We start from the raw sequence: 9,915 nt of genomic DNA, 5'->3' as shown, positions 1-9,915 counted from the left end.
TGCTCCCTATGACTCCTGGCCTTTAGCAGAGCCCTCTCAAATAGCTTGGCAATAAGAAAGGTCAATATTCTATACGTGGGTGAGAGAGAAAGAACCCCACTTAAACACTACATACACATTTTTCCCAAGCTGAAAATATAGTCTATCCAACTGAACAGTAATACAGAATTGATTGCAAAGTATTAAATATAACTGTGTCTGCCCTACTCCCTAATTTACAGAATATTGCCCAGAGATCCTCAAACCACCTTAAATCAGTGTTGGGCAACAGAAGTGAATGGGGTGTATGTTGCCAGTGTTAACCTGTGTCATCCCCACCCCTCCAATCAGCTGCAGAGTGTCAGCCACCTTAGGACTCAGGTCACAAAAAGGTTCTCTCTTCAGGGGGCAGTGACTCCCTCTGGGTCTCTACAACACTTCTAACATAGTACATTCCAGTTGAGAACGTCAAACTTCTCAGAGCAGCAGAACAGAATCTGTGATGCTGTAAACACCTGGAAGACATGTGTTACGGGTTTTGGTTTTTCCATTTATGTTTTGAGGTTGTACTTTAGCATGTATAGCTCGTTAGCACATAGGGCATGCCGATTGGTATCACCTCGTTAGTCAGTATGTGTTACACCTGTGCTGGTTGCCATCTCGTTAGTGGGAATTTGTTTCACCTGTGCTGGCCCAGGCGCTATTTAAGAGTGGCTGGCCCTGTGCTTCAGTTGTCTTGAGAGATGTGGAGGGTTAACACCTTTAGTTGGTGTGCCCTATTGTGATGTCGAGAGAAACCATCCTTTATCTGTTCTTCCCTGTTTTTGTTTTGCCTTAACTTTTTGGTTTCCTTTCTGTCTTTAAGTTTGTTTTTGTTTTTTCTGTTTGCCTCTTCTTGGACAACTTTAGTGGGTGCTCATGGTGGGAGTCTTTTAGGTTCCAGTTGTTGTTACTAGTCAACTTTCAGTGGACAACCCCATGAGTGTCTTTCAGAATCTCTCCTAAAAACCCACCTGTTTTGATTGTCGCTTATTTTATTGGTTTCCCCTTCTGTTTGAAAGATTATTGCTGGGGAATGTAACACATGCTGTTAATGAGGTTAGACCAGTGGTGTTGGGTCTATTGGGGTGTGTGTATGCGAGACTGACCTCTTGCTTCCCTGTAAGGAGGAGGAGTCAGTGACAGTAGTCATCCTGAATGTTGCGTGACTGCATCCTGTGGGCTTAGGGAGCTCTATATGTACTCACAGATGGAGGATCACAATCACTTATGATCTATAACCAACATACTGTGTGTATTGTTTGCTTGTTGGTTCTGTCTGCATACACTTGTGTTAAGTAGTTTGTCCAACCCTCCACTACATGCACATTTCTGTAGCTGATAATTCCTGGTTGTTCATATACTGTCAAATAATAAAATAATTGTATTTGTCACATGCGCTGAATACAACAAGTGTAGACCTTACTGTGAACTTTTTACTTACAAGCCCTTAACCAATAATGCATATTACATTTTTTAAATCTGTTTTTCTCATCAATTTCATGGTATCCAATTGGTAGTTAGTCTTGTCCCATCGCTGCAACTCCAGTACAGACTCTGGAGAGGTGAAGGTCGAGAGCCGTGCGTCCTGCGAAATATGACCCAGCCAAGCTGCACTGCTTCTTGACACAATGCCCTCTTAACCCAATGTGTCGGAGGAAACACCGTACCCCTGGCGACTGTGTCAGTGTGCATTGCCCGCCACAGAAGTTGCTAGAACACAATAGGACAAGGACATCCCGGCCAGCCAAACCCTCCCCTAACCCGGGAGAAGTTGGGCCAATTTTGCGCTGCCCCATGGGTCTCCTGGTAGCGTCCGGAACCTGGATTGGAACCAGGATCTCTAATAGCACAGCTAGCACTGCCTTAGACCACTAGATTGGAAACAGGATCGCTAGTGGCACAGCTAGCACTGCCTTAGACCACTGGATTGGAAACAGGATTGCTAGTGGCACAGCTAGCACTGCCTTAGACCACTGGATTGGAAACAGGATTGCTAGTGGCACAGCTAGCACTGCCTTAGACCACTGGATTGGAAACAGGATTGCTAGTGGCACAGCTAGCACTGCCTTAGACCACTGGATTGGAAACAGGATTGCTAGTGGCACAGCTAGCACTGCCTTAGACCACTAGATTGGAAACAGGATCGCTAGTGGCACAGCTAGCACTGCCTTAGACCACTGGATTGGAAACAGGATTGCTAGTGGCACAGCTAGCACTGCCTTAGACCACTGGATTGGAAACAGGATTGCTAGTGGCACAGCTAGCACTGCCTTAGACCACTGCACCACTCGGGAGGCTGCCGTTTTTTCAAGTGAGAAAATATTTGCATAAATAAAGTAACACAATAAGGCAATGTGCCGGTACCGAGTCAATGTGCTTAGACAAAGTAATAAACTCAGCAAAACAAAAAATGCCCCATTTTCAGGACCCTGTCTTTCAAAGATAATTTGTAAAAATCCAATAACTTCACAGATCTTCCTTGTAAAGAGTTTAAACACTGTTTCCCATGCTAGTTCAATGAACCATAAACAATTAATGAGAAACGGTCGTTAAGACACTAACAGCTTACAGGCAATTAAGGTCACAGTTATGAAAACCTAGGACACTGACTCTACTGACTGGAAAAACACCAAAAGAAAGATGCCCAGGGTCTCTGCTCATCTGCGTGAACGTGCCTTAGGCATGCTGCAAGGAGGCATGAGGACTGCAGATGTGGCCAGGGCAATAAATTGCAATGTCCGTACTGTGAGATGCCTAAGACAGCGCTACAGGGAGACAGGACGGACAGCTGATCGTCCTCACAGTGGTAGACCATGTGTAACATCACCTGCAAAGGATCGGTGCATGTGAAAATCACACCTGCGGTACAGGTACAGGATGGCAACAACAACTGTCTGAGTTACAATCCCACAATCCCTCCATCAGTACTCAGACTGTCCGCAATAGGCTGAGAGAGGCTGGACTGAGGGCTTGTAGGCCTGTTGTAAGGCAGGTCCTCACCAGACATCACCGGCAACAACATCGCTTATGGGCACAAACCCACCGTCGCTGGACCAGACAGGACTGGCAAAAAGTGCTCTTCAATGACGAGTCACGGTTTTGTCTCACCAGGGGTGATGGTCGGATTCGCGTTTATTGTCGAAGGAATGAGCGTTACACCGAGGCCTGTACTCTGGAGCGGGATCGATTTGGAGGTGGAGGGTCCGTCATGGTTTGGGGCGGTGTTATCACAGCATCATCGGACTGAGCTTGTTGTCATTGCAGGCAATCTCAACGCTGTGTGTTACAGGGAAGACATTCTCCTCCCTCATATGGTACCCTTCCTGCAGGCTCATCCTGACCCTGACCCTCCTGCATGACATCCTGACCCTCCAGCATGACAAGGCCACCAGCCATACTGCTCGTTCTGTGCGTGATTTCCTGCAAGACAGGAATGTCAGTGTTCTGCCATGGCCAGCGAGGAGCCCGGATCTCAATACCATTGAGCACGTCTGGGACCTGTTGGATCAGAGGGTAAGGGCTCTCTGGTACCGCTTGCCGTGCAGTAGCGGAGTGAATGGTCATTGACTAGGTTGGCTGGAGTCTTGGACAATTTTTAGGGCCTTCCACTAACAGCCTGGTATAGAGGTCCTGGATGGCAGGAAGCTTGGCCCCAGTGATGCACTGGACCATTCGCATTACCCTCTGTAGGGCCTTGTGGTCAGATGCCAAGCAGTTGCCATATCAGGCAGTGATGCAACCAGTCAGGATACTCTCAATGGTGCAGCTGTATAACTTTTTGAGTATCTGAGGACCCATCTTTTCTGTCTAATGAGGGGGAATAGGTGTTGTCGTGCCCTCGACCCGCTCCACTACAGAGTGGAGAGTTGTGCTCGACCCTCCTAATCCTGTAGTCCACAATCAACACTTTTGTGTGGTTCACATTGAGGGAGAGATTGTTGACCTGGCACCACACAGGCAGGTCTCTCACCTCCCTATAGGCTGTCTCACCGTTGTCAGTGATCAGGCCTACCGCTGTTGTGTCGTCTGCAAACTTAATGATGGTGTTTGAGTCGTGCATGGTCACGCAGTCGTGGGTGAACAGGTAGTGCAGACGTCATGAGCCTGTACCAGAAGCACCCACATTAAATAAGACAGATCACACTAAGGACTGAGGGGTACATTAGTCAGTGACAGGTCTCAGAAGTATTCAAACAGCCCCAAGCTCATTTTAAGATAATATGGTCAGCATGTGTGCAATATTAATATAGTAATGTTGTGTGTGTTGCTGTTTTGTGCCCTCTTAAGCCTGTGTCCAGATTTCATATGTCCCTTACCTTGGAGGTGCTCTGTGGCTCTGTCTAGCCTTCCTTGGGTCTGTGCTATAGCTGCCATGTCCTTATAGACAGAGCAGGCCTGACCTCTCCTAACCCTCCAGCAGTCCCACACACCTCTCACACTAAGAAAGAGTAAAGCAGAACATTAGCAGCCCTTTCTGTAGGCCTGTTGCAGTGTTGAGAGCTTGGCCCAGTGTATTAGTCGGAGCTACTGCCTGATGCTGGGCCAAGCGTGGGGCCTGAAGAGGAATGTCGAGCTAGGCCTGGCTGTGTCTAGCGGACTGGTGCCTCTGAAGTCTGATGCAGTGAGTACAGACTATAATAGGGAATTTGCATACAAAGCACTGTTTACTTTGTCATTAGTTGAAGGTCTCTATTGGTCTCTCCTCTGGGCAGACTGAGGAATGTGTTGCACTCAGAGCCACATTATAAATAGACTTACTGACACTGCCAAATAAGTCCAGCACCTTGCTGAACAACCACAATCCTCTAGAACTCCACACCAGGATGTCTAAATTAGGTTAGTCCTGGTAGTCGCAACACAGTGATCCATCTGCAGCAGCAAAAACTCCAGAGACAGTCCCTTATAGAGGCTGTGTGGATGTGAACAGAAATATAATAAAACATCAAGATAACGGTCAAAATTCCCCTATTCTAAAATATTGTTAAAAATACAAGAATATGTACGTGTCGTCGTTGATATGAGCAGCATTTACTGTAGGTGGTTAATATTATGCCATTCAGTACCAGCACACAATACCAGCTCTAAATCTCTGTAGAATAGGCCTTCAGTCTTACACCCTCCCTCACAATACTACGGTGAGGTGGGGGATCCCTGCTGAAGCAGAGAGGAGACTTGCATCATCCTCAGCAAGGACAATAGTCTGACTCCATCAATCTAGCCTGCTAACGGCCTCAACTCCCCCACAGGATTCAGAAGCTCTAATGGTGTCTAAATTCAATTCAGCTCCACTGTCAGAAGGTGGCCTTCCTCAGAAGGCATCTTACACATACAGTATCAATACCACGCTACAGTACCGCCACTGCAGCAAGAAAATTCCCCATTGATAATCAATCCCTCTACATGGACATTGCACAGTAAAGCAGGGAATTGGTGTCGACAGTAATTGTCTATTATTTACCACATAAATACTGGTATAAATGACTGCAAATCAAACATCAGTGTGTATAGTTACTGCAGTAGAATAGATGGTGGTAGATGGTAGTACTAAATCCATCTCTTTCTGAGTTTTCCCATGGATGCCAGATTATTCAAACCAGCCTTGATAGATGCTGGCCAACATGGGAGTGGGACTTTTCCACCCATCTGCTGTGCATCAGAAATTCCAGGGAACGGCACAACCTTTTAGGGCAGCTGGGATGGTTGGCTACAGGAGCAGCTTTGTGTGTGTACTGCCCAGGCCAGTGTAATGCCTTCCTGCCCACATCGACAGACCTGTGGACAATGCCACTGTATCCCCTCATCCAGCAGCCGATGACATCCTCACATGCTTCCTGGTGCAGGAGGCAGCATGTCATCTGCAGCTGAAATCGAATTCACTGTCCACAGAGCGGAGTAATAATGTAATTAGAGATTTTGCCATGACCTGCCAAGCAGCCCACACGGCCCTCTGTTTAATAATGTTTACCAGACCAATGCTGACGTAAGTTGTCCTATGAAGGTTTGCGCTTTAAACGGAAAATTATAGTGTTCACAAAGCCAGCAAAGTAACTATTCAGGTGAAAATATAGGAAAATGAATACAGAAAGCCTGCTCTGTTAGACTATGGGGCTTTGGTAGGCTGAGGGTGCCCCATTGGAACATAACACAATCGTTTTGTCATTTTCTTTCACTGTTACATCACCTAGATATGAGAGCAAAACATGACATGTAGCCATAGGAATGCAACAGTCAGTGGGCGATGAGAACCATAATCGCCGCTTCAACTGTGAACGTCCAATGTCAAGGTACAGGTGGCAAAATAAACTCTATAATACTGTGACTATGATCAGTATTTAATATTGTGCTCATCACACTCCCACCTTCAATGGGTTAAATAGAAAATCTCCACCTGGACCCAAAACGGTGTAAAAGCTTGTTCCATTGTTCAAGGCTTTTGTGGGTACATTCACACTGGTCACAACACTACAGTCCTATTGACTATGATGCTATAGAAGCCAGCCAAGTTCAGAGTCATCATCCAACAAAAGAGATTTAGCAAGCTAACACACCTGCGAGAGTCTGCACATTTTTCCAATTTCACAAATCGCGTAAACAAACTGTCAGTCATAAAAACCTTAAAAGGATGACCTCACCCCCAAATACTTTCTTCCTCTCTGCAAGTTGAAACACTAATGCTACTATTCCAACCTGAGTATATATTCAGAATTACCATGATCATTATATTAAATTCTATATATTGGTACCACATTTGCATCAGCCATGTCTTGTAATTAATATTGACTTGTACAGAAAATGTTAGGCATTCATTAATTACACAAATTATCTTTTGACAAATCCATAACACTGAAGCCAATGCAACTCCCAGACAGGGGTATCAGATGTTCATGTAGTGGTTATGTTTGTGTTGAAGGTATCCAAAGCTCAACCTCTATCTTTCCCTGAGCCAATGTCTCCTGTGAGAGCTCCCAAACCCTATCAATGCCATGCTGGTTGTAACAACACATCTTCTTGAGTGTAGAAGGGTGGGAAGGCATTCATGTTTTGTGGCTAAAACAATGTTGCCTGTAGCGCCTTGCGGTTGGATGCCAAGCAGTGCTCTGCAGCTGTATAACTTTTTGAGGATCTGAGGGCCCATGCAGAATCTTTTTAGCCAACTGTGGGGGAAGAGGTGTTGTCTTGCCCTCTTCACGACTGTGTTTGTGTGTTTGGACCATGATAGATCCTTAGTGATGTGGACACCGAGGAACTTGAAGCTCTCTACCCACTACACTAGAGCCCTGTCGAAGTGAATGGGGTCATGCTCAGACCCATTTCCTGTAGATCACGGTCAGCTTCTTTGTCTTGCTGACGTTGAGGGAGAGGTGTTGTCCTGCCACCACACTGCCGGTCTCTGACCTCCTCCCTATAAACTGTGAGTTGTGCAGTCGTGGGTGAACAGGGAGTATAGGAGGGGAGCACACACCCCTGAAGGGCCCCCATGTTCAGGGTCAGCGTCGCGGATGTGTTGTTGCCTTCCCTCACCACCTCGGGGCATCCCGCCAGGAAGTCCGGGATCCAGTTGCAGAGGGAGGTGTTCAGTCCCAGGGTCCTTAGCTTGGTGATGAACTTTGTGGGCGCTATGGCGTTGAACGCTGAGCTGTAGTCAATGAACAGCATTCTCATGTAGCTGTTCCTCTTGTCCAGGTGGGAGAGGGCAGTGTGGAATGCAATGGAGATTGTATCGTCTGTGGCTCTGTTGGGGCGGTATGTGAATTGGAGTGGGTCCAGGGTGTCTGAGATGGTGTTGATGTGAGCCATGACCAGACTTTCAATGCATTTCATGGCTACAGATGTGAGTGCTATGGGGCATTCGTCATTTTGTCAGGTTACCTTGGCATTCTTGGGCACAGGGATGATGGTGGTCTGCTTGAAACATATAGGTATTGCAGACTGTCAGGGACAGATTGAAAATGTTATTGTAGGCACTTGTCATTTGGTCAGTGCATGCTCTGAGTACACACCCTTTGTAATCCGTGGCAGTTTGCAAGCCCTGCCACATCTGACGAGCGTCAGAGCCGGTGTAGTAGGATATGATCTTAGTCCTGTATTGATGCTTTCCCTATTTGATGGTTCATCAGAGGGTGGGATATCTTATAAGTGTCCGGGTTAGCGTCACACTCCTTGAAAGCGTAAGGTAAATGTGGGGACGACGTCGATGCACTTATTAATAAAGCCGGTGACTGATGTGGTAAACTCCTCAATGCCATCGGAAGAGAACATATTCCGGTCTGTGCTAGCGAAACAGTCCTGTAGCTTAGCATCCACTTCGTCTGACCACTTCCTTTTTGAATTTTTGCTTGTAAGCAGGAATCAGGAGGATAGAGTTATGGTCAGATTTGCGAAATGGAGGGCGAAAGAAAGCTTTGTACAGTATGTGTGTGGATTAAAGGTGATCTTGAGTTATTTTGCCTCTAGTTGCACAGGTACTGGTAGAAATTAGGTAAAACAGATTTCAGTTTTACTGCATTAAAATCACCAGCCTCTAGGAGCAGTTTTGTGCAAAGAATGTCCCCAGTACACAAGGGTTAACTCTTACAGGCAGAGCATTGAGGGGAATCATGAATCATTAATGCAGGGTATGGGGATGTGTTGTCCTCCATGCTCCTGCTCCACTGCTCCAGCAGACACTGAACGAGTGGGACGGGCAGTAAACCCACCCAAAGCTGGCCTGCAGCTGCGCACACTCTCACCAGTTTTGTACTTGACAATTGGCCTGAGAGAAAGCTTGATGTTGACATAAAAAATTGCAACTTTAAGAGTACTAAATTCACTTCTAATGTGAAGACTTTCCATGACACTACAGGCCTAAACTAGAGCAGAAAATACCATATTGTCTGAGCTAACTGAAACATTACAATTGATCTCAGGGATCATCAACAAGATTCAGCCGTGGGCCGGAACATAATTACAAATAATTTGTAGGCTGCCAATTGAGCGCAAGAAGCCCAAACCGATCAAATATTTCTCTAAAACAATCATTTCAAACCTTGCTCACGTTTCCATACGATCACATCATTCTTAAAGTATTCAGACCGCATCCCCTTTTCCTTTTTTACGCTAGTCTTATTATGGAATTGATCAAATGTGTTTTTCCCTCATCAATCTACACACAATAATGGCAAAGCAAAATCAGGTATTACATTTTTTTTTGCAAATGTAATTAAAAATAAAAAACAGAAATACCTATTTTACATAAATATTCAGACCCTTTGCTATGAGACTCGAAAATGACCTCAGGCGCATCCAGTTTCCATTGATCATCCTTGAGGTGTGTCTACGAGTCCACTTGTGGTAAATTCAATTGATTGGACATGATTTAGAAAGGCACACATCTGTCTCTATAAGGTCCCACAGTTGACAGTGCTTGTCAGAGCAAAAACCAAGTCATGAGGTCAAAGGAATTGTCCGTAGAGCTCCGAGACAGGATTGTGTCGAGGCACAGATATGGGGAAGGGTACAAAAAAAATGTCTGCAGCATTGAAGGTCTCCAAGAACCCAGTGGCCTCCATCATTCTTAAATGAAAGAAGTTTGGAACCGCCTAGACTCTTCCTAGAGCTGGCTGCCTGGTCAAACTGAGCAATCTGGGGAGAAGGGCCTTGGTCAGGGAGTTGACCAAGAACCTGATGGTCACGCCGACAGAGCTCCAGAGTTCCTCTATGGAGATGGGAGAACCTTCCAGAAGGACAACCATCTCTGCAGGACTCCACCAATCAGAAATATATACAGTACCAGTCAAAAACTTGACACACCCACTCCTTCTAGAGTTTTTCTTTATTTTTACTAATAAATCAGGTGGAGTGCTGGGAGTTTGCCACAAGGCACCTAAAGGACTCTCAGACCATGAGAATGATGTA

This window comes from Oncorhynchus keta, chromosome 22, assembly GCF_023373465.1.
Source record: "Oncorhynchus keta strain PuntledgeMale-10-30-2019 chromosome 22, Oket_V2, whole genome shotgun sequence".
Taxonomy (NCBI): Eukaryota; Metazoa; Chordata; class Actinopteri; order Salmoniformes; family Salmonidae; genus Oncorhynchus; species Oncorhynchus keta.
Note: the sequence above shows the minus strand (reverse complement) of the source record.